Consider the following 25,427-nt stretch of genomic DNA (forward strand, 5'->3'; position numbering starts at 1 on the left):
GTGTAATAATCTAATGTAGTAATTATTGCATATATGTATCCAGTGTAATAATCTAATGTAGTAATTAATGCCATCGAAATGGACTATTCTCTCCTAAAAATGCCACCATCTTTCCCTCCTCTTATTGGTTACCCTCTCGATTTGCAACCAGTGGACGTATGATACATTTTGATCTTTGGGATCAAAGATCAAAATGTATCATACCCGTCCTTGGGATCGAGTACTGGTTCTTGCGATGGCTTAACAGAGTTGCTGGCCACCCTTTTACTATCTCAAGGGCCATTCTCTACTCAAACCTTAACATCACACCCTGGATGCAGCGGACAATTAACAGGAACATACACACTCTCGCACAAATGCTCACAGGCAGAGTGGATGCTCCAGTCCTGGATAATATTCTAGTTAAACCGCGTGCCACTGCTAGACGTTGCGGAGAACTAAATAATCCACTGCGTTCAGTCCTGAACAATCTTAGTAGCCTGCAAAGATTCTTCCCATCAAATGCAGCGAGAATATTTAACTCACTACAGATAGATGCCGAAAAACTGTGTGAGGATGCAACATACCGGAAAGAGATCTTCCAGGATTCGTACAGACTTACCGAAATATGAATCGGCCGCAAAGTACTAAAGAATTGTGAATAAAAGTGAAGCTTTCTGCTTTAAGAACAATAATAATCTGTTGACTGTAAAAATATACCTTCTGTAACAGTTATGTTAATATGTAAGTTATATGTGGAATTATTAATGAATTGTAAATATATGAGCTGTATAATGTTTGTACACAATCATAAATGTGTAAATACTGTATGTATTAAACATAAAATGTGTATATAATATTTCGGGACGAGACTACGTGTTCAGTATATGTAACCCACTGCACGTAGTATCTCGTACCCTGATATGTACTTAGCACCCTCCTGGCACTTTGCCGTCCCGGGGTGGTTTCCTTATGGAAATAAACAGATAATAATAATAATAATAATAATCTTCTTTCGCCTTCCCTGTTCCATTTTCTCCTATGGATGTCTTATCTCTTTATACAATATATTGTTAATATTTTTTTTCCACTATACTGTGTGCTTATTTTAAAATTTATACCTGGATAGCTATATTTCTTTTTGTGAAAAGTCTTGAGTAGCTTTTTAATTAACATATGATATTTTTTGCCAAGTGTATTACTAAAATATTCTTCTACCTGTCATCACTCTTATCTGTCTCACATTCTCTTCTTATTTTCTCCATAAATATAGACTGAGTGGAGACTTTATTAGGTACAGCTATCATTTTCATGAAATGGAGCGCTCCTTCAGTAATAGCATCACGTGTTCGCATCATGCGATATAAAGCAAGTGGACAGATGTAGGGATGCTTCATGTATTAGCAGCCATCATGTGTAACACAGTGGGTAGGATCGCCGTCCTCCTCATACCTGCTTGAGTCTGAGTCCTGTCGATGACGTGAGGAATTTTTCACTGCGTGGCCGAGTTAGTTGGTTTCAGGCGAGGTAGCATGGCTTTTTCTTCCGAAAACTCGATTTTTTTGTCCATCAAACAGAAAATCGACCACAGAACACACGCAATAGTATACAGGATCAATATGGCCTTAGTCACTAATGCTCCTAAAGCCGTACCACGAAAACAACAACAACATGTATTAGCATTGTAATGGCAAAATGCAAGAAAGTGAACTTTTCCAGCATGTACCAAAAGAAATAAAAAAATAAACAATATATAAAATCTATCATTCATATCTTTTCCGTCGCATACGTGGCTATTCAATTCCGATTTGAACTTTATCAAACACGCTGGCTCAGTTTCTGTGGAAAGTAGTTTATTCCACCCGAAAGTAAACTTCATGAGATTCAGCCTTCACTTAGTCCCCAAAATTTTCTATTTGTGCTTCCTCGTTCTTTTCTTTTTCACTAATGAAAATATGCCTCCATAGCTCATTTTACCGATTTCTTTCTAGGCGCCTGATATACCTCAACTAGCCTGCCTCCCCAAACATCTAGTTCCCAAGTTTTAGAGTCCGCATCTTCTCAGCCGTTTTTTCATATGTACATCTATTAGTAATCATCACTAATCTAGTTGCACTCCCTTGCATCTTTTGTAGAAGCCCTGTCTTTCTTCAGGTGTGTGTTCTCCTCCAGACTCGAACACAATATCTTAAATACGGTCTCATTTATAGTCTTATATAAAAGTATATTATCTTTGCGTACTTGCGAAGGTCCCAGACATCTTGCCGGAGAGTCGGTGTGACGGCTGCCTAATCTTGAGCTCCTCAAATTTTCAGTGTTTAATGTATTTTTTTAGCGAGTCTGAGTAATATGTTCGTATAGTGACTTCCTAAGTTATCCTGCATCCTTGGTGAAGATGAATACCATGAATCTTTAGGTAATTATTGTTTTTTACGTGATTTTTTTCTTGCCTGTACTGTATTCATATTTGCCGCCTTTGCTTGTCTCAATGCCCGGATGTTAACTCCTTGGTTACTAGTCTTCACTGCTCACTAACTCTTGCCCACTACTGTATCACAAGGTCAAGCAGTTGCATTGTGTTTGGAGTTATTCGCCAGTCGACCCCCCGTATTGCAGGACGTTTACAACTCCGACCTATTTACGCTCCCGCTCTACTTATGAGACTGCCTTCGGCAACAAGCTGGAAGAAACTTGGCAATCAAGCGTTTGATTATTTGTCTGCTATTTGCCTGGCAACGAAGTTTTGAAAATTGTCAGTTTTGCCTGGACAACGCTCTCAACAGACCACTTTTACTTTGACTACTAAACACAATTGTAAACTCTTTTTCAACCCACTCGTAATCCTTTATCTGCGCCTAAAATCTGAAAATGCCTTTAAAGCAAGATCACCCAAATAATGAAAACTGCGTAATTTGTGGCATTGTTCCGGACGTAGTTATAGAATGTACTTCCTGTCTCAAGACATACGGAAGCGAATGTCTCGCGTTGGACCTAAAGAGGCTCGGGAAGCAGCGACGGAAAGTATGGCAGTGTCCCCCCTGTAAGGGAGAAAATTATATGCAGTCACTAGGAACAACTGGTGAAACTTCTAACAATGACGTTAACCAAATTTCGGATTCACTTGAGCACAGGACCCAACCCGCACCTGAAGTAGACACGGAACAACTGAGATCATCAGATTCACATGTGGAATTGACCCCTGACTCATTACTGGCAGAACAAAATCTCATCATGCAAAAATCAAGTAGTTCCCAACAGGATAACATCCTATCAACAGAGATCTCTGCAATATTTAATCAAGCATCACTCGAACACAGTCCACTCTTTGTCTCGCTCCTCACAAATATCGAGACAACTCTATGTAAGAAGCTATCCCCAATTAATAATATCCTCGCAGACCTACTGCTTGAAGCCCGGCAACCCAAAGGTCGCGGGTTCGATTCCCGCCTCGGGCTTGGATCAAAGTACTGCAAAAACCTTGGGAGGTGCAATATGGCCACAGAAGCCGATGCGCCAACAACTACCAAAATCAAAAAAAAAAAATCTACTGCTTGAAAACAAGCAACTACGAGAACAAAATGAATGCATGCACAAAACATTGGAGGTGTTGGGAAAAAACTTTGATGACCTGAAGCACTCTGTTTGTGATCTTGCTCTTCAAACTAACCATCATGAGCAGCATCCTCCGGACGGACACGTTCATGCGAAACCGAGAGTTCCTACCCAAACCACCCCATCTTTATTATCACATGACTCCTCTCTATCCCCCATTCTTACAAGATGTGAGTCTGAAGTTGTGTGCCCTGAAATCACAGCAGATGCCAGCGAATACTCTGGAAATACTGCCTCCCAGAAGATCCAGAGAAGTCATCAGGAGCAAAACCTGCCAAATTGCACCTTTTCGCGATCACAAAACTCACATATGGGGTCCCCTCGCTCGAGACCGGATAATGCTTTTTCCGCGGAAGTACATCGCAATTGTGGCTCTACCTCAAACAACGTGAGAGGTAAACATTATACAGGGACTACGATTGTATCTAATGTAAAGACCCATAGAGACACTACAACGTATGCAATGATTGCAAGCCAACGAACAAAAGAACAAAGAACACTGACCCGTAATCCAACTCTTAAGGAACTGAGCCCCAATCTTAAAGTTATTGGAACCAATTTGCACTTCAGCAAGATGCAAATTGCGAACACTCGAATGATGGACAAGCGGATGCGTAATGTCTTCATTAGTAGGCTCTCCCCTGCTACCACAGCTGATGATGTGGAAAACCTTCTTGCTGCATTCAAAATGAACGGTAGAGTCACTAAGCTGTCCACGAAATATCCCACCTACGCCTCCTTTAAGATCGATGTAGCTGATGCAGATTTTGAAGCACTCTTCAATCCTGAAATCTGGCCTGCTGGAGCTCTAGTTATGCCATATCTCGGGCAGCGACATAGAAGTAATGGAAAGGACTCCCACCAATGGTACCCTGATTCATAGCAATCCCAGATCTTGTTGCCGCAACCAGAATCACAGACACAGAACACCAAGATACCGATCCCTGTGCTCGTCAATCCTAGACACACCCCGCTGAATCGAGTAGTGCCATGTCAGAGACCACCCATCCGTATCAAAGTACCCAGAGTACCTGCTTGCACCATCTTTTATCAGAATGTGCGTAGTCTTAGGAACAAGCTTGATACTATGGAGCAAATTCTGCTCCCCGGACATTTTGACCTGCTCGCCATCACCGAAACCTGGCTGAATGATGATGAAGAATTCCTAGCGGCAGCTGCCCCAGCTGATTATGGGGTCGTATTCACATCTCGGATTGCACGCAAGGGTGGAGGCGTCGCATTATTCTACAAGAAATCCGCTTTCAAGCTATTGGATAATAAATCCAGTAACTCTCCTAACTATGAAGCAATCCTCGTTACGTTAGGATACAACTTCGTGACGTTTGACGTCTGTGTGCTGTATATACCCCCAAAGCCGTCCCAGCAAGTCATCCTTGAAGTTTCCAACTGGTTAATCAATCAGCTGCATCCCACAGCTTCTCACTTAGTTTGTGGTGATTTCAATTTACCTCCTCAGCTATCTAATCTGAAAAAGGATCTTCTGGCACACTTGAGATGTGCTGACCTACAACTTATTAATGAAGCTCCAACTAGGAGGAATAACCTCTTAGATCTAGTTCTAGCCTCTTTCCCTTGTACCCTTGATTACATTACAGAAACGTCATTTGACTCTGATCATGTCCCAATACATGTGACCGCATATCTGCCATCCCCCAAATTAGAAGCCAGAAGGACAACAACAAAGGTTGACATCACTAGCCCCAACTTACTTGACGTAGATAAGTGCATCAGAGCCGCCTCTCTCATTCCCTGGGTGGCCTTAGAGACTTGTGACCCAGAACTAGCTGTGAACATTCTCACAAACTGGATCAACACGGTTGCCAAATATGCTGCCTCCAAAAAGATCACAATCAGTCCATATACAAGACTTTGGTCGAATTCTGAACTCAAAATGAGTTTCCAGCTGAAGCAACAGCTCCATCGCACATGGAAACAGTCGCAAAATGTCAATGATCGTATCGTTTATTCAAGGGCACGGGCTCAATTTAATCGCCTGAAATCCGAGGCAATCAAATTATACGTTAACCGTGAGCTGGCTAAAGGAAAAATCCCATACAAGAAAGTGAACCCTCATTTTCCTTTACAACTTGATCCTGAATTGTGGCTCGATTTCGTCACAAGATTTAACCGTAATCCTATGCCAAACTCAGATCTAGCTCTACTAACAGAGCCCATCCAGCAAGAAGTGTTGAACAACGTTCAGATTACAAAACAACAGCTGATCGTAGCCATCAATTCTCTACCTGCCTCGTCAACCACTGGTGATGATGGAGTTCCCCAATTCATGCTCAAATGCCTAAGTCCGTACATTATTCAGCCACTTTTAATTATCTTCAACCAGTTACTCTCGAACAAAATTTTCCCACAGCAGTGAAAAAACTATCTCATCAAACCTTTAGCCAAAGTTCAGTCGCCATCGAAACCTAAACACTTCCGACCCATCTCCAACTCCTCCAGCCTGCTGAAGCTCCTGGAGAAGGCCTTACTTCCCATCCTCACTAAGCAGATCTTGCCCAGTAATCCAGCCCAAATTCACTACTCCCTTCCAAACAGATCAACGATCACCAATCTGCTAGCCACCACGAATACTATCTTGTCAGCATTGAAGAATAGGCAGGAACTAGCTGTGACTTACTTAGACATTGAGGCTGCATTTGATGCCGTCCAAGTAAACCAACTTCTCACTCTCCTGGAATGCCACTTCCAGATCACAGGGAACATATTATGCTTTCTCTCCTCTCTTCTGAATAACAGAGTTATAAAGCTTCATACAGGAGATCGCACCCTTACTAGATCCGTCACCGCAGGAGTCCCACAAGGAGGGGTCATTTCGGGCCTTCTATTTTCATCCATTATCTTCCCACTGGTTGCACATTCTCGATGTCTACTGAGCTGTGCGGACGATATCAAGATACTCACTCCCATCATCCCAGGTCAAGACCTAGATCTGGTAAAAGTGGAAATTAACAACACTCTCACCACAGTCACAGCTTACCTCTGCCAGTTTGGGCTCAAGATCAATCCTGCTAAGTCCGAATTCATGGTGTATTCATTGAAGCAAACGCCTTCTTCTCTCCAGCCTTCGGTCGGCAACACCCTCATCCCAATTGTGTCCAGCCATCGTGATCTGGGCGTTGTATTCGACCCAAAACTTCGATTCAACGCCCACATCGACATGCTCCTCACACGTGCTTCAAGACTCCGGTGGATAGCAAAACAACATCTCCTTCATATCACAGATAAAAAGATAACTGTGAGGTACATAAGAACAGTTATCTTTCCACCTTTACTCTATGCTGCTGAAATTTGGGCGTCAGCGGCACCGTCAATAAAGAAACCACTCTTTGCCACAGAATTCTGGCTCCTAAAGTGGGCCAACAGGAAGCACAACCTTCCAGCTCAGATTCGTACCACGCAGCTTGCCAACTCTCTCGGAATTCCACGGCTTCCCACCTTAGTCGACGACCAACGCCTCCTAGCAACAGTCAAGATGATAACAGGCATAATGGCAACACCTTCATTCTGGGATACCTGTGGCTGGAGGATCCCCCCTGCTGCCCTTAGGGCCAATCCCGAGCTCTACTCGCATTCAGCACGACTCCATCTCTCGGACAGGTTCCTTCCTCAGCAGATGCTCAAGCAAACCCAGGCACTGGACGCCGACCTCAACAAATTCGCTGCTGACCGGACTTACCGGAAAAAAATTATGACGAGTAGGACTAATCAGCAATGACTGATGTGTACCTTGCATCTGTTCCTGTCTGATTGAGCTGGTGCTCTTATCTCGATGTTAAGCCAGCTCAATCAGATTAACTCTCGTAAGGAGTTCTCTCCTTTGTATTATAATGTTTTCTTTGTAAAATTACCTTTTTGTAAATAATTGTTCAATTTTCCCGGAAGTTTGGGAAACTGTAAGCCCCTGGCTTTATGGCCGTGAAGGGTAATAAAGATTATCTCTCTCTCTCTCTCCCTATATATCACAGACAAGACACCATATGCTTTTCAAGCCACTTCTTTAAACTGCATGGAAAATTTCATACCTGATTGAATCTTAAACCATGAGTCTTTTTCATCCTGAAACACTTTTAATTTCGTTATCCCTAGCTTATAAGCTTATAAGCTTTGTGTTCTCTTACATTTAGAAAGATTAAACTTCAGTTACCATTTTTCTGACGTATGTGCAACCGATCTTTTTTTTTTTTTTTATGAAAACCCCAAACACGAGAGGTATTAGAACCTATAGTATTTGTTGATATTAGACCTATAGCATTTGTTGACATTAGACCTATAGTATTTGTTGACATTAGACTTGAACTTCTGTGTACTGTAATTTTCAGGAAATACGTATGAAGGAAGGTTGTTCCAGAAAACGGCAGTTCAATGAATTAACGAGGAAGATGAAAAGTTGGTTCTGTGAGTTTGAAGTTAGACAGTAAATTATAGAAGCCAATTCAGAAGAACAGTGCCCATGGAAATATCTGTAGAAAAGGCATGCAGCAGAAACAGTACGTCTATGAGACAGTGAGTGGAGAGACTGTTAGAGAGAAGTCATTAATTAACTAAACTGCCCTGAATGGAAATTAGAAGCCTGAGAGAGGTTTTGGGGGCACCGCCCGAGATGTGGGAACAATATTCCACAGTAGGGCGGATTTGCGATTTGTACAGAGTGAACAGCTGTTTGGAAGAAAAGTAACGCCGAGAACGAAAGAGAAAACCAAGTTTTTTTGATGTAGAGGAAGCAATATTTGTAATGTGCTTGTGCCAAAGAGAGATTAGAAGTCAGGGTAATCCCCAAAAGAGATATATCATTTTTCCTAAAAATCGGAGTGTCACCAAAGATAAGCATAGCAGCAGAAGAATCCTTTTTGCGAGATATAAGACAAGGGTGAGTTTTAGAAGGATTGAAATCAACTAAATTTTCTTTGCCCCACTGGAGAATTATCTGGAGATCGGCATTTAAGGAATTGGTAGCGGATATTCGTGAAGTTCAAGCTGATTGAGCAGGGCAAAGTTTCTCAAACTGGAAAGTGGAATGCAATGTGCTATCATCGGCACAACTATGGATAGGATTTGCAGTCAATGGAAGAAGGTCATTAATATACAAGAGGAAAATAGTGGGGGAAAGAACTGAACCTTGGGGGACACCAGTATTAGTGTAGAATTTAGAAGACAGAGTGCCATCTACCATCACCAACTGTAAGCGATCAGAGAGAAAACTGGATAACCAATTACAAAACACAGGTGGCAAACCTTAAGATGAAAGCTTGTTTAGAAGACCTTTATTTCAAACACGATCGAAAGCCTTTGAGATGTCAAGAGCAACTGTTTGTGTTTCACCGAACTTTTCCATTGAATTAGTCCATAAATGGGTAGCATAAGCCAGAATATCAGCAGTGGTTCGACACTGACGGAATCCATACTGGCGATCGTTGATCAGACGGAAGGTTTCTAGGTAGTTTAAGAGTTGGCGGTTAATTGATTTCTCCATTACTTTAGAAAGAGTAGAAGTAATTCCAATGGGACGATAATTGGATGGGAGGGATTTGTCACCCCTTTTTAGGAACTGGCTGGATATGAGCAAATTTCCAAGCAGAAGGAAAAACACCTTTGGAATAAGAAAGTGAAAAAAGGCGGTAAAGAACAGGAGTAAGTTCAGGAGCATACGTTTTGAGAAGTGGAGAAATACCATCACGACCTGGAGCTTTCTTTGCATGAAGATTCGACAAAATCCTTCTGGCATCCTTTTGATGGAAGACCACATGAGGCATTGAATGGAGCGTGTTGGGAATGGTGGGAGGTGTTTTACCAAGATCATTAATACATGAGTTGGAAGAAAAAATGGGATGCTAGCAGGTCAGCTTTATCCTTGGCTAAAGTGACAACAGAACCATCTGGTTTGACAGAGGTGGGAGCAGAGATGGGCAGAAGTTGCGGCCAATAGCTTTGGCAAGAGACCAGAATGGTCGGCTACAATTAGAGCAAGAAGCAAGTTTTCTTCTCTTAGTCTGTTCAAAATCTAGTTTGGACTGAATAATAACCGCTCTAAAATTGTTGCGAACTTTGGTGTGGACAGAGAATGAAACTGAAGAATTGGAAACAAGCCAATTACGATATTCAACGTGAGAGAGAGAGAGAGAGAGAGAGAGAGAGAGAGAGAGAGAGAGAGAGAGAGAGAGAGAGAGCTGTCACCCCTTGCCTGAGATCGGCTAATTCCAACACGTGAAGAAAGCCTATAAAAATTGCTTCTGTCCGGGGGAGTACAGTGATTATAAGTACTGTGCTACACACGTTGTTCTGTGGTGGGTTTTATGGACGAAAAATCCGAATTTCCGGGAGAGAAACCATGTCCGACTAACTAAGCCAGGTTGTGCAAAAACCCGTAAAAATTCCTCACGTCATCGACAGGACTCGAACTCAGGTCTTTTCCACTCGGTGTGGGGAGGGCGGCCATTCTAGCGACTGTGTCATTCACGTGGGCTGTTGTACCCGCAAATGAGTATGGGGGTTGGCACACCCAGGGTCCTGAGCTGGATATCATCATTCTCTTTCTTGGTGATATCTCTCTCTCTCTCTCTCTCTCTCTCTCTCTCTCTCTCTCTCTCTCTCTCTCTCAGGGTAACTTGGGAATTTTTTTTTGGCTAGTACAGCATAAGCCTCTGGCTTCCTTGCACCATATAGCTAATAATAATAATAATAATAAGTCCATTATGTTCTCCCTAATAGATCAACTGTCTCCAACCTTCTGGCAGTCCAAACGGAAATTTTAAATGCATTTGAGGCCAAATCAGAAATGGCGGTTGTTTATGCCGATATTGAAGCTGCTTTTGATAGCCTCAACATCTCAGCCCTTCTGAATCTCCTAACCAATTTCTTTCGGATCAAAGGTGACGTTTTCGCTTTTCTGCACTCGCTCCTCCGGAACAGAACAGTGTACTTCACTCATCGTAACCTCTGCTATACCCGATCCATCAATGCTGGTGTGCCGCAAGGTGGCGTTTTATCGGGGTTACTTTTTACCGCCCTCCTTATTCCGTTTGTGTGTAACAGAGATGATGTCATTACCTACGCCGACGATATAAAGTTCCTAACGGAAATACCACCATCAGCCGACAGGGGAGTGATCACATCGGAAATCTGTAATAAGATCACAGCTTTCTCTAGCCATCTCAACCATTTCGGTCTCAAACTGAACCCCCAAAAATCCGTTATTATGGTTTTTTCTCTGAAGAAGTGTCCCACATCCATACAACCCTCACTGTAGGGTGCAGTTATTCCAAGTGTTACTAAACACAAAGATCTCGGTGTAACCTTCGACCCAAACCTTAGGTTCAACTGTCACATCGAATGTGTTCTACGCAAGATCAACCGAATGCGCTGGATTGCCCGTCAACATCTTCTTCATAACACAGACGCAAGAACCACAATCAGATATCTGGAAACCATTGTGTATCCTACCTTTCTGTATGCCTCTGAAATATGGGCATCCGCAGTACCTTCTCTCATGAAGCCCATCTTCGCCAGTGAATACTGGATATTGAAGTGGGCAACCCACAAACATCGACTCCCCCCCCTCAGCAGAGGACCACCAGCATGGCCGACCAACTCCAAATCCCGCGGCTGCCTCAAATAATCAGCATGAGGAGAACTGTGACCACAGTCAAACTGCTGGTTGGCAAAATCAACTCCCCTGACTTCTGGGATATATGCCAGTGGCATGTCCCACTTCTGTCCTTACGAGCCACCCCTCTTCTTCAGCTACAACGGAACAGGCTGAAGATCAGTGACAGATTCCTACCTGGACAAGTACTTCCTACAGTACAAGCCCTGCTAATGATCGGAGTTGACCTGCAGAAATTCGCTTCTGATCGCAATTACAGGCGCTCGTTGGCCGAACTTGTTCCCCTTTTGTTTGGCCCCTGATGTCGACTCATACTGATATCTCCATCTGCTATCTCCTATGAGGTGCATAACGGCACGTCGCAGGCAAATCGACGAACTGTCTTCACAAGAAAATGCAATACCGAACAATAATTTGGCACTGTGAAATTTTCTGACTTGTGTGAATATGCTTAAATATGTGCTTTGTACATATGAACGTGTACATACCTTGGTGTACTGTCTGCCTCACAACTATGTACATACTCATATCTATTGAATGGCTAATGCTACGTTTTTTAATTGTTATGTAATATTTTATACTGCACAAATTTTTATACTGTACATATTTTTATATTTCTATATCATTGTCAAGCCCCTGGCCTCCTGGCTGTGGCGGGCACATTATTGTATCTTTACTGTACAATAAAGATTTTCTTCTTCTGCTTCACGGCTAATGGGAGGATCAGAATATGTTGAAAGAACTATGAGGCCATTTATTTATTTATTATTATTTTTTTGTAGTTGTTGGCGCATAGGCGTCTGTGGCCATAATGCACCTCCCAAAGTTTTTGCAGTACTTTGATCCAAGCCTGAGGCGGGAATCGAACCCGCGACCTTTGACCGCGCTACCCACTCGGCTAGCCCGGTCGGCGCCATTTATTAATCCTGTCAGGTGTAAACAGTGCAGGCCGGCAGTGGCGGTGTAATTGTGTGGGGAGAGTTTTTGTGGGCCCTTTGGTACTAGTGGACTATTCGACTAGACTAGACAATGCTGCTTTTAGCACTAGTCGACAAATATACCACTGCACAGTGCTAAAAGCAAGTCCAAAATGCTGCCAAGAAAATCGTCGCCCATTGTCTCATAACGCTCCAGAAGATCAGCTCAAGCCTGTATTCTCCGCTTCTTGCGATCTGGCGTTACGTTAGTAGAACTCACCTAGTATGCAATTTCTTGTATCGCAGATTGTCCAGAATTGTTTTTAATCCATTAACAACTATTCCCACTATCATACCCATTTCTCAGTTCTTAATGCGTCGATCGTCATTAATCAGTGCATTCATTTTATCCTCATTTTCGGGCCTCGCTGCAGTACGAGGATGGCCTGACCTCAGCATGTCTTTCAACGACTACTACCATCACAAACGTGCTTTACCCGCCGCCTAACTATGCTCACATCGACTGTCTTGTTGTCATAAACGTTCTCATTCATTGCGCCCACTGACATTCATAAACGAATGTCAGTGGGCGCAATGTTCATGCTCTCCGCATTCGGGAATTAAGAATTCAGTAACATAGGATCTTTTGATTGAAGTCCATGTTTGAGTTCGATAATGACATGAGGAACACGAAGTCTTTCCAAACTGTATGTTAGTCGATTATGGGGGAAGAGGTGTTTGGCTTTTCTTTGTATTTAATTTCATTTAGTTAGGTAATAAAATAGCCCCTAGAAATAATAAATCTTGGTGTCATATCTTATCCAATTTTCACTACCATTATAATAAAATTAATTTTGTAATTTTTAATTATGAAATTAATTTTAAATGTAATTAAATAAAACTAATTTTAAATTTAATTAACTAAAACTTATAAAGAGTGGTGTTTTAACCTGTTGGCACTCAGTAGTCTTCTCAATATGACGGAACTTAGGATGTCTCATATGAACGTGGTCAGACTGGGTATAAAGCTTGGGTAATCTCAAAGTTTATACCAGCATACAAGAATGAGGGTTAAATACGTAAAGAAATCTAAAAGCCCATTATCATGCACACTTTCTCGAAGCATTATCATAATTTGTTAGGTATGATTCTACGGTCTTTGTTGGCTTATGGCCGTTGGTAAGCCCTCGTTGGTAATCACTGTCCTCCCAACACCTGAGTTTGAATCGCGTCAATGACGCCAGGAATTTTTATGGGCTCCTTTTCACATTGTGACTAAGTTGGTCGGGCTCAGGCGAAGATAGTATAGTTTTTTTTTACTTTCTGGAACACTTGTGTTTCGTCCAGCAAACAACAAATTGATCAGAGAGCACACGGAATTTACAGACATATTATATACGGCGCAATATGGCCTAAGTTGTTGATGGGCCTAAAACCCAACAACAATAACTACAGCCGTCTGCATATGAAATGAAAAATGAAAAAGAAAAATCAAAATGAAAAAGAACCCCAATGGCAGATACCACTTAGCTTGTTTCAGTAATTTACACGCCATTAGCGAACGTGTAATTCATTAATATGACCATTTTAATTATCGAATTCATTAGACGAATCCATTCGGAGAAGCAGCGGTAAATCTAACTTCAGGCGTTATAAAATTAAATAAGATTATGAGTCGATGGACTTAATTAAAGGGCTTTACTAGATTATAAAATTACCGAGGCAAGTGAGTTTTTAAGAGGCGCTTCCAAGCCAATGGATACATAGCTATAGCAAAATTTTCGTGTATATAACGTGAGAAAGGTTATAGTTAGATTCTGTGAATGATCAAATGCCTGACCCATGATGGACGACGAAGTCCTATTAAACACGAACGGCGAATAGTCAAAACGTTACCCGTGATCCGGGAAAAAAGGGTTTCGAATACTTCTCTGCGAATACAGCGAATGGCATAGTCGCGAACTGCCAGGTTCTCAAATTAGACTATCTTTACAAGTCATATTTTTAGATTACTACGGTATTTTCATGAGAGCTTTTTGTAGACGTCCAAATGTTATTTCAATAAAATTCAGTTTAGACAGTCATTATCCTGATTATTCAGAATGATGCAGCGCAGCAGCACATAAGGTACAGCGTGTTAATATCATATTAAAAAGGGAGTAACCAGAGAAGACTGCGGTGTATAAGGTGCCTTTCACACTGTTTGTTCTGAAACTGTGAAGTCACACTGACAGTAGGTGAGCAAGGCTAATTGTGAAATTTCATTGTTTTTCGCATAGTTCTAAACTGTTAAGAACAAGCATGATGAATAAAAAAGTTTCCAAAATTTTCGAAACTTTATAAACTTAAAAAAAAATTAACAATGAAGTTTCTACTTACGATATTCAACCAATAAATTTATTCGCTACATGTTTATAACGCATGCTGCTTCAGAATTAAACTTCATCTCTTCAGGTGTTGTCCACTTGTCGGCACGATGCTGAATCACACTGAAATCTAATCAGCTGTTCACGTGTAATTCGCTTTGCAGGATAGATAATTTCGCAGTTAATCACATTTTATCTGTCTCCTGTGAAGCCCATTTGCGTCACAGTTCTCTTCACAACAGTTACACTTTTTCATTCCCTGAGAAAAACGCCATAAAAAAGCAAAAATGTATACAGTATATTGTAATGAATCTAAACTAAAGGACGCGAAAAAGCTCACGAGAGAGAGAGAGATTTTCATAATATTTTAATTTTGGTCGGTCCTTCAGGCTTAGTAAAATAACATTCTGGGTTTCCTGGCATTTATAGTAAGGTTAACATTTAGGAGAACTTTAGCATGAATTAAGTTACAAACATACTGAATAATAGAGTTTATACGACTATTGCATAAATTACTGATCAGGATTAGTTTTTACGTCAATATGATTTTAAAGTAAAGGTAATCTGTTATCTAGCGGGACTGCGTTAGGTGAATGGACATGTGTGCAGGGGTGGCTTAAGGATGCCATTTTTTGTGCGAAGCAGGCGATGTTGTCATCGTTGATCGATCCTTCTCGTAGGTATTGGCACCGGAAATGACTCGAGAGCTTGCAGATTTGTTCTTCGGAATATAATACCATGAATAGAGATAGAGAGCCCGTATTCACTCCCTCTTTGAGACAGTAATTCTTGTAACATGTTTGAGACAGTAAGTTCGTATTCACACCCTATTTGAGACAGTAATTCTTGGATGGAAGGAACGGTTCCGCCTGGCATGCTCCCGAGCCATTACTGGTCTCCACGCTCATGTGGAGGATAATTCCCATGCTCCTACAGTACCGTGAGCCGTGATCCTGCTAATGCTATTCAAAGATGTGCAGTTACAGTAAAGTTTCACCGTTGATAGGGAGAAGGTCGCATTTGAAAGCTACGGTGTTGTTTTATCGCTTTTAATTTGTAACGTTTCGTATATATTTTAATTTTATCTATCTTTTTATCGCTTTTAACTCTAGAGTTGTCCGTTTTATTTTTACATAAAAATTTTATCCCGTTTTATTTTAATAAAGTTTTGGTCATATACGGTTGGTGTATTCAGTTGCAGTTAGTACTAGTGAGTTGGTGTATTCAGTTGCAGTTAGTACGAGTGAGTTGGTGTATTCAGTTGCAGTTAGTACATGTGAAGGAAGGTTGTTACAGAAAGGGATAAATGAGGAAGAAGAAAATTTGATTCTGTGAAATTGAAGTCGAAATATTGACTGTTTGCGGCATGTGTTCGACAGTTTGGAAAAGAGAGGGGGGAATTACAAAGCCAATTCAGAAGAAATGTGCCCATGGAAGTATCTGCAGAAAAGGCATGCATCAGAAACAGAACTTCTATGAGTCATAGAGTGGAGACACTTGGTACGAGACAGGTTATTAATTAATCTGACTGCTGTCTTTTGAATGGAGTCTAGAAGCTTGAGAGAGCTTTTGAAGGTACCACACAGGATGTGGAAACAACATTCCAAGATAGGGCGATATGAAATTTGTTGTACACAGTGAGTAGTTGTTTACAAGAAAAGTAAGGCCGAGAGTGAAAGAGAAAACCCTGTTTTTTAGATGAGGAGGAGCAATATTTATGATGTACGTATGTCAAGAGAAAATATAAGTCCGGGTAATCCCTAATAGAGATATGTGATCTTGTCTAGAAATCTGAGTGTCATTGAAGATGGCATAGGAGCAGTAGACCCTTGTTTGCGAGATAAGACACGACTGAGTTTTAGAACTTTTGAAATCAGCTGAGTTATCTTTGCCGCATTGGAGAATTATCAGGAGATCGGCATTTAAGGAAATGTTGGCAGATATTCGAGAAGTTGAAGCTTTGAAGCTTTCAAGGCAAGGGGTCTCAAACTGGAAGGTGGAATGTAATGTGCTGTCATCAGCAAAACTCTGAATATGATTTCCCGTTAATGGAAGAAGGTTATTAATATATAAGAAGAAAAGAATGGGAGAAAATAAACCTGAACCTTGGGGAAACACCAGCATTAGTGGAGAAGTTAGAAGACAGAGAGCCATCTACCATCACTCGCAGCGAGCGATCAAAGAGAAAACCATACACCGAATTGCAAAAAGCAGTCGACATCCATAAGAAGTAAGCTTGTTTAGAAGACCTTTATGCCAAACACGGTCAAAAGCCGTAGAAATATCAAGAGCAACTGCTTGATTTTCACCAAACTTTCCATTGAATTTTCCATAGATGCGTAACGTTTACCAAATATTACCAGTGGATCGACACTGACGGAATACATTTTGGTGATTATTGATTAGATGCAAGGATCCGAGTTAATTTAGGAGTTGTCGGTTGATTGATTTCTCCATTACTTTCGAATGAGTAGAGGTAAGCGCAATGGGACAGATTTGCCAACCTTTTTTGGGAACTGGCTGGATATGAGTAAATTTTCAAGCAGAGGAAAAATACCGTAAAAAAGCGACACAGAACAGGAGTAAGCGTGGGAGTCCAGGTTTTGAGAACATGTGAAGAAATGCTATTAGGACCAGGCGCTTTCTTAGCATGAAGATTCTTCAAAGTTCTTCTGACATCCTTTTGACGGACGACCACAGGAGGCATTGAATGGAATTTACAGGGACAATAGGATGTGGTTTACCAAGATTGTCAATGCCAGTTAGAAGATAAGTATTATGCTAGTAAGTCGGCTTTATCCTTAGCTTAGGAGGCAATGGGACCATCAGGTTTTAACAGAGGTAGCAGTATGGATGAGGAAAAGTTGCGGTCAGTAGCTTTGGCAAGAAATCGGAATGCTCCACTACCTCTTGAACAGAAGCTAGTTTTCTACACAGCCTGTTCAAAATCTAGTTTGGACAATTATAACTGCTTTACAATTGTTGCGATCTTTAGTGTAAACAGAAAATGAATTTGGTGATTTCGATGTGAGCCAATTGCGATATGCAACGTTCTTATCTTGAACAGTCTTAGCACACTTTTTTATTATTATTTTTTTATTTTAAAGATGGAGTGTAGAATAAAGTATTTCATATCTATAATTTCACTGAAACGATCCGAGCAAACATGGGCACCTGAAAATTTAAAACAGTAATACAACTAAGAAAAAGAAGATTATGAATCACAGATCATCCCATTTCGAATTCTTGTAATGCCAAACAATACGAGGCTTGGAGCTGCTCCTATAGAAAGGCTCCATTGGAGAACAGACCATCACCAAGTTGTGATCTGAGGTGCGTAGAAGACCAATCACCTCGACCGTATATTTTTAAGGGTTGCTCGTGAATAAAATATCAAGAGTGTTGAGTATGCGGTTAGGATTATCTGGTGTTCTGGTACGTAAATTAACAATTTATGCAAGGTAAGTAGTAATTGCGAAAACCCCAGCATCTTGACCAGCTGGGTCCATGTGACAAAAAATGGAAGCCATCTGAAGTTTAAACATTAAAGTCACTAAGGAAAATTACCACACTCTTAAGAAAGTTGAACTGGAGAAAATCAAGTTTGAAAGAAAGGAAATCAGAGAGTTTCGAGTGATTAGTGGAGTTGGGAGAACGATAGAGGCAGCATATGACTTTGATATTATGGGGTAGAGAGATTTTAAGCCAGAGGAGATCGAAAAGAGGAGATTACAATTTACTAAGTCTCTGTCTGCGCGTGTAGCACAGTGCTATCGTCAACGTCCTCTCCACACCGGGTGGAAAAGGCATAGATTCGAATCCCGTCGATGACGCAAGGAACTTTGATGGGCTTTTTTCACTCCGTGGCCGAGTTAGTCGGTCTCACGCGTATACAGCAAGTTTTTTCTCTCCAGTAATTGGGGTTTTTTCGTCTAGCAAAACTGGCAAATCGACCAGAGAACACACGCAATTTACAGACGCAATACACAAAATAGGTATATGTAAGGAATTACCAGGTGACCCTAATATAATAATTTGGATAATATATAATATCAGATAATATCAGAGCGGACATATGCATAATTACCACCTCTCAAACGAAAGGAATCGTACAGCAAATAATTAGCACAGCTGAGATGAGCAGTAGTTGAGGCAACTGATGATATTGGGATTCTGTCAGAAAAAGTAAGTGGAGTTTGATAGACTGCAGGTGGAAATGGATATCATTGAGATTGGAACTAGGACTGCATATATTTGTGAAGTGAATGGGGAAGTTTTTGGGAGGTTCAGATCTTTTCATATTTTTATTATTGTTATTATTTAATAACAATAGTCATCCAATAGTTTATTAAGTTTGATTTCACCTGTACAGCTGGTTGGCCTGAAGGGTGTACATGTAATTATAAAAACATAATTAGAAAAACATGTACTGTACATCGAACGGACGATTGACAGTGTTTGACAATGCACTTGACTGGAGTTGGTATAGTTTAAGTATATACACTGTGCTGCCACTTTATTAGGTACACCCCTGCTGTGCACACAAATGGTTTGTCCCACAACGTTGCAAGTCACATGACCACAGTTGTGGATATAAATGTAGCAGAACAACCTTTCTAGTATCAGTTAAGCGTAGCAAGAATGGAGAAAAGGAGTGATCTAACGGACTTCGAACGTGGCACGGTAGTAGGTACAAGACGTGCTGGACAAAGCATCTCTGAAACGGCAGTTCTCCTGAACTTTTCACGCAACAGTTTCAAGGGTGTATCGAGAATGGTGCAACGAACAGAAAACATCCTCCCAACGGCACTCCTGTGGAAGAAAATCGCTTGTTGATGAGAGAGGTCAGAGGAGGATGGCTAGAATTGTGCAAGAACAGACGGGGCCACAATGTCGTACATTACGTCAAAATACAACCTTGGTGCACAGAACAAAATATCGCAACGGACCACTAGTCGCACTTTGTTGCGAATGGGCTACAACGGCCGACGGCCACATCGTGTACCTTTGTTATCAATGAAGAACAAGAGAGCACGCCTCCTGTGGGTACAGCAACACCAGCACTGGACTATCGAGGATTGGAAAACAGTTGCTTGGTCTGACGAGTCGAAGTTTCTGGTGCATCATGTTGATGGAAGGCTCAGAATTTGGCGAAAACAACATGAGTCCATGGACCCGTCATGTCTGACGACTACTGTGCAAGGTGGCGGGGGCAGTGTTATGGTGTGGGGTATATTTTCTTGGCACACGTTGGGTCCACTGATACCCATAGATTTACGTCTGAATGCCACATCGTACCTAAATATCGTTGCTGACCAAGTGCATCCGTTCACGTTGACAGTTTATCCTCAGTCAGATAGTTACTTCCAGCAGGATAATGTATTAGTATTAGTAATAGTAATGGCCGCATGGTGCAAGAAAGCCTATGGCTTATGCTGCACCAGCAAAAAAAAAAAAAACCCGAATAAAACAATGATAAAAAAATTAAATAAATAAATAATAATAATTAATAAAAGAAAAGGAAATTAAACCTGTCATCCTATGTGCTTCTCTGACCCGAAGGTACTATCCAGATGACCTTTGAATTTCCCCAAACTGTCAGCCTCTACCACCCATGTAGGCAATCAAGTAATTTATAACTCGCTGGCTAAAATAAAACTTCCTGCAGTCCAATCTAAACATTTCCCCCCGTAACTTGAATTTATGCCCCCTAGTTCTAGCATTATTTATAATGCTAGAACTAGGCTAGAACTAATGCTAGAACTTCGATGCAAGTCTTCCACGATATTCTTCCTGTATTTCTTGTCATCCAATAGTTTGTTGGGAGTCAGTTTGCAGATGGTTGAAATGTGCCGGTGCAGAAAGCTCCAATCACTATGGAATGGTTCCAGGAACATGATAATGACTTTTCTTTGCTGCAGTGGTCCGATCAGTCCCTTGATCTCAATCCTATTGAACATCTTTGGGATGAGCTGGAAGGAGCTCTTCGCTGCAGGCCTGCACCTCCGTCGAATCACAAGGGGCTACGTGACACACACTGATGTCTGAATGGTACTCCATTCCTGCACAACGTTTTCAGCATCTTGTTCAATCTATCCCTAAATGAATTCAGGCTGTTTTGAAGGCGCAACACGCTACTAGGTAGGTGTACTTAATAAAGTGACAGCACAGTGTATATATTAACAGGGATATTCAAGGATATTCATCTGTTGTTGTGGCGGATCCCAGGGTTTCCCCCATAAGCCGGTATTGTACTTCTTGTGTTGAATCTTATGCCAAAACCGGCCATTTGTGTGTAGTGTGTTGGACGTGTAAGTGTTATGATGTGTATATATTAACAAAAAAAAAATAATAATAAATAAATAAATAAAATAAAATAAATCAAATTACTATATTAGGGTTACCCGTAAATGATTACAGTAACCCGTATTCGTGTCTGTAAATTGCGTGTGTTCTCTGGTCGATTTGCCTGTTTTGGTGGACGAAAAAACCTTGCTATCTACGCCTGAAACCGACTAACTCAGCCACGGAGTGAAAAAAAGCCCACTAAAGTTCCTCGCGTCATCGACGGGATTCGAACCCGGGCCTTTTCCACCCGGTGTGGGGAGGATGGTGACGATACCACTGTGCTACCCACGCAGACTGTATGTATTAAAAAAACTTAGGTTTAAACATTTATACACAGGAAAATTAAGTTTATATGGATTCAGTTATACTCTATTAAAAAGACCGCCAAAGTCTTCAAGTACTTCTGAATGTATGCGTCCATTGATGGCTGCGACGGATTGGTAGATGGAGTGGCATGATATTGTCAGAGTTCACAGTAGGCAAAGGCTTCGATGCAAGTCTTCCAGAATATTCTTCCTGTATTTCTTGTCATCGAATAGTTTGTTGGGGTCAGTTTGCAGTGGTTGAAATATTCAGTAATATTTGTTGGGTACATATATCTCTAAGGCAGACGAGGTTGGTAAGAGTCAACCTATAACGTCGATTATGTCGCTCTCTAAGATGGATACTTGATGCTGAGATGATTTCTTGAACGTTGGAGGAATCTATCCTATTATTCAGTAATTTGACAAGAGTGATGAAGTTCTTTTCAATAATTTTGATTTTCCACGGTGTCATATTCATGTTTGCATGTAGTATAGATCTAAAGATGGTGAATGGGTTACCATGGATTCTGTTCAACCACTTCAGATCCAATATTCAATTACCAGCAATTTCTTTGTGGTACTTGGTGGGGCTTAGTACCATAGCTCAGATGCGTATAGAGCAATGAGGGATGTATTCTGACAACCAGCAAGCTCCTGGCGGATCGCCCAGAAGGCTGCATATGTTTTCTTTTTTATATATATGAAATGGTCCTGAAAAGTAAGGTTTCATCCCAAGTGAGTCCAAGATCCGTGTAGGATGATACCTTAGTGACTTTATTGCTATTTATTACAGCTTGAATATAATTTTTTCTCCGCTTCTTGGTGATAGATTAATTTTCCTGTGTATTTGGAAGGACGTTTTTTGATTTAGTTGGAGCCCTGCCATATGTAAGTAGTCAAGTTGATTAATTTGTGCAGCAGTATTTTAATTTATTTCTTGAAGGCTTTTAATGTCATCAGAGATTACGAACAGCTTCAAGTCTTAGCATAAGAGCTGAGGTTTGTAAACTTCGCTAGAAATGGTTCTAAGATGAATGCAAAGAGCGTGGTAGACAAGATATCACCTTGTGGTACTCTTCTTCTTTCAGTTGTCATAGTCTGGTAGTGACTATGGGTTATAATAAGTATCCTTTCGTTAAGGATACTTGCGGAGGATGGAGGTTAATGAGTCGGTTGCCTTGAAATAATTCTGTAATATATGCAGCAGTGCTTGAATTGACACATTGTTGAAAGCTGATTTTATGTAAAAAACCATTGTCTATTTGAGATCTCTTACTGATGGCAGTTGAATGCGAAACCAGTGTGTATCAAGCAGGTTTGTTATAGTAGATCGGTGGTGTGTGGAGATGTAAAGGCCTGTCACTGAAGCAGTGGTCAGTTATTGCAGGAAGTAACAGCTTTTCAAAGATTTTCAGGAGTCAACATCTGATGGATATTGGACGAAAATCAGTCGGTAACGTTGGACATTTTTTTTTTTTTTTTTTTTTTGGAACCGGTTTGACGTAGTAGGTCCTCCATAGAGTTGGGACAGTCCCAGTTTTCAATATGCGCTGGAAAATATGTAACATGGTTTCGACAATATATGTAGATTGAGGATAGTTTGATTGCAAATAGGAGGAAGCCGTCCGGCCCAACAGTAGCCTTATTTGGTAAGGTGTTGATAAAATTAATCGTTCCTTAGTACTGGTGATTTCTTTTATGGCCTGTGGGAGGAAACCGTCCATATCACGTAGGAGTGTGGTAGTTAGTAGTTGCTGTTGATCTCTGAAGACCTGTTCCGCCCATTTTGTAAAGAGGTCTTTGTCCATGTCAAACGTATGGTCTTGTTGTACAAGAATTCTTCTAGAACAGTGTTTCCCAACCTTTTTCGAGTCGTGACTCCCTTTTATAATAGCCAAGTAACCTGCGACCCCCCGCCACATTTGCATTAAAAGTCATTTTTAATAGGGTAAAGAAACACATTAAAAATAGATTTTTCAGAATATAATTCTAACCTAATATTTAATATCTAATATTTAATGCGATAGTTGTACTTGCATCGGGGCAATCAGCTTCAAAATTTGCGGCTGAGTGTTTGTTAAAGCCAACCTCATGTCATCCTCAACATTCAGGCTGTTTCTTGCCTTTGTTTTCATATGAAGAAGCGTTGAAAATCCATTCTCGCAGAGATATGTAGAGGCAAATGGAAATAAAACTCGAAAGGCAAGTATGGTGAAATTTGGATATGACTGATATATAGCACACCAGAACTGAGTCACTAATTTTTCATAAAACAAATTACTTGCCGAGGAATCGTTCCTCAGATCCAAGAATTCATCCTGTACTTCCTCGGGAATGCTGGATATATTCAGGGAAGCAGATAATGGGTTTCGTACCAGTGCAGCTTCTTCTTCTTCTGTAAGCTCAGAGAAGTACCGCTGAAATTCCTTTTCAAAGGATCAAGGTGCCCAGTAATCTTCTTCAGATTCTCATATCGAATTCACCTTCAGAATCCTCTACCACACTGCAAAGTTTTTCAAACATGGCAATGTTTCTAAGATTTACTTTCCGACGCCAGGTTTGCAGCTTGGATACAAATGCCTGAAGGTTGTCTTGAAATTGGATAATGTGTGTATTTCCTTTCCCTAAAGTTTCAGGTTCAGCTTATTTATCTGGTCTAAAATGTCTGCTAAGTAAGCAACTCTTTTCTTCCAAGCTTCATCATCATTAAAGTAAGCCACAAAGTGATGTTTCCCTTGCACTTCCAGGAAAACTTGATTTCATCTTTCAACTCAAAGACACGATTGCCAACATTTTCTTTCGACAACCAGCGTAGAAGTGTAGAAAAGAAGAAGAAGAAAAGAAACACCTGCCTACACCAGAATTCATGTCTTTGCAGAGTTCTTTAAACAGACGGGTGTTGAGGGCTCCAGATTTGATGTAATTCCCAATTTTTCAATTTTTAGTATGTACCTCTGCAAGAGGTACTTCACTCACAGAGAGTCAAGTACCTCTTGCAGTGGAGTTGGAAGAGTCTTACTGGCAAGAGCATATCGGTGAATCATGCAGTGAATGCCCTTTGCTTGTGGAGCAAGTTCTTTCACTTTTGTCTGAAAGCCCGACTTTGACCCAGCATAGCTGGTGCTCCATCTGTACAAACCCCACAGACGTTTTTCCACTATAGTCCTCCAGTTTCAAAAAAGGTATTTATCTTCTCCATAATATCTTCACCTTTTGTAATAGTTTCAAATGCACTACAAAACAGGAACTCTTCTGTCATCTGAATGAATATATTTCATGAAGACAAGCAATTTAGAACATGAACGTACGTCCGTTGATTCATCAACTTGAAAAGAAAACAATGAAGAAACTTTGATTTCATTCAAAACTTGCTCTTTCACGTCTACGGTCATATCTGAAATGCGCCTCTGAATAGTGATATTGGACAGAGATATTTGTCGCATCTTTATCTCGCTGGCTTCCCCAAGAATTAACTTCACCACCTTCAATATGCAGGATTTGATGACCGTTTCTCCAATCGTATAAGTTTTTTTGTTTGTAATTTTTAATGCGACTTCATATGATGCTTGCACTGCTGCTGCTGTGCTGTTTCTGAAAACTTCCTATAGGATTGTCTCTGACGTCTGAGACCAGTTTCATGGCGTCGAAAGAACTCCATATCCTTTTTAGTATGTTCTGAATGCTTTGTTTCTAAGTGACGTGTCAGTTTTGAAGGTTTCATAGATTCAGCACTGAGAACGACATTGCACAAAACGCATTGTGGCTTTTCTATGCCATTGCTGATCAAGGTGGTAAAGTCAAATTTTAGATAGTCTTCTGAATATTTACGTTTTTTCTTCATGGGTACGGATTTAGCACGGATTGATGACGACCTGCTGACGTTCTTTAGATTTTAGAAAGCGCAAGCAGTAGCTAACCAGCTCTCGACAGCGAGTGGCTGGTTTCTATCATGGCGCCAGCTAAATGTGGTTGAATATTGGCGAACTAGGTTCGCGCCAGTTTGCATTAGATGGCCCATCGCCAGTGACCTACAACAGTATTGTAAAAGGCATGATTTAATTGTATCTCATTTTTATGGCTACCTTCACAACGAGTTACCATGAGGCATCTCTCATAGTATGGAATATGAGAGACCCAGTTCACAGCTAGGTTGGCATGATTGCAACACCGGGGCAACTACCCAACCACTGAGGATAGGCCAATAAGCCTTGAAACAGTGCCGTCTGGGTGGTGGTATCCTCCGAGAATAAGTAACAATGGT

At 41.0% G+C, this 25,427-nt stretch overlaps 1 protein-coding gene across 2 annotated transcripts in view; it reads right to left on the bottom strand.

Annotated features, from left to right (window-relative positions):
* Positions 1–25,427, bottom strand: part of LOC150085550 (choline transporter-like protein 1) — a 361,536-nt gene that overhangs the window by 275,756 nt on the left and 60,353 nt on the right. The gene's annotated exons all lie outside the window — the stretch shown is intronic.

The sequence above is a fragment of the Mastigoproctus giganteus genome, chromosome 5, assembly GCF_048544385.1.
Source record: "Mastigoproctus giganteus isolate SK-2022 chromosome 5, ASM4854438v1, whole genome shotgun sequence".
Classification (NCBI taxonomy): domain Eukaryota; kingdom Metazoa; phylum Arthropoda; class Arachnida; order Uropygi; family Thelyphonidae; genus Mastigoproctus; species Mastigoproctus giganteus.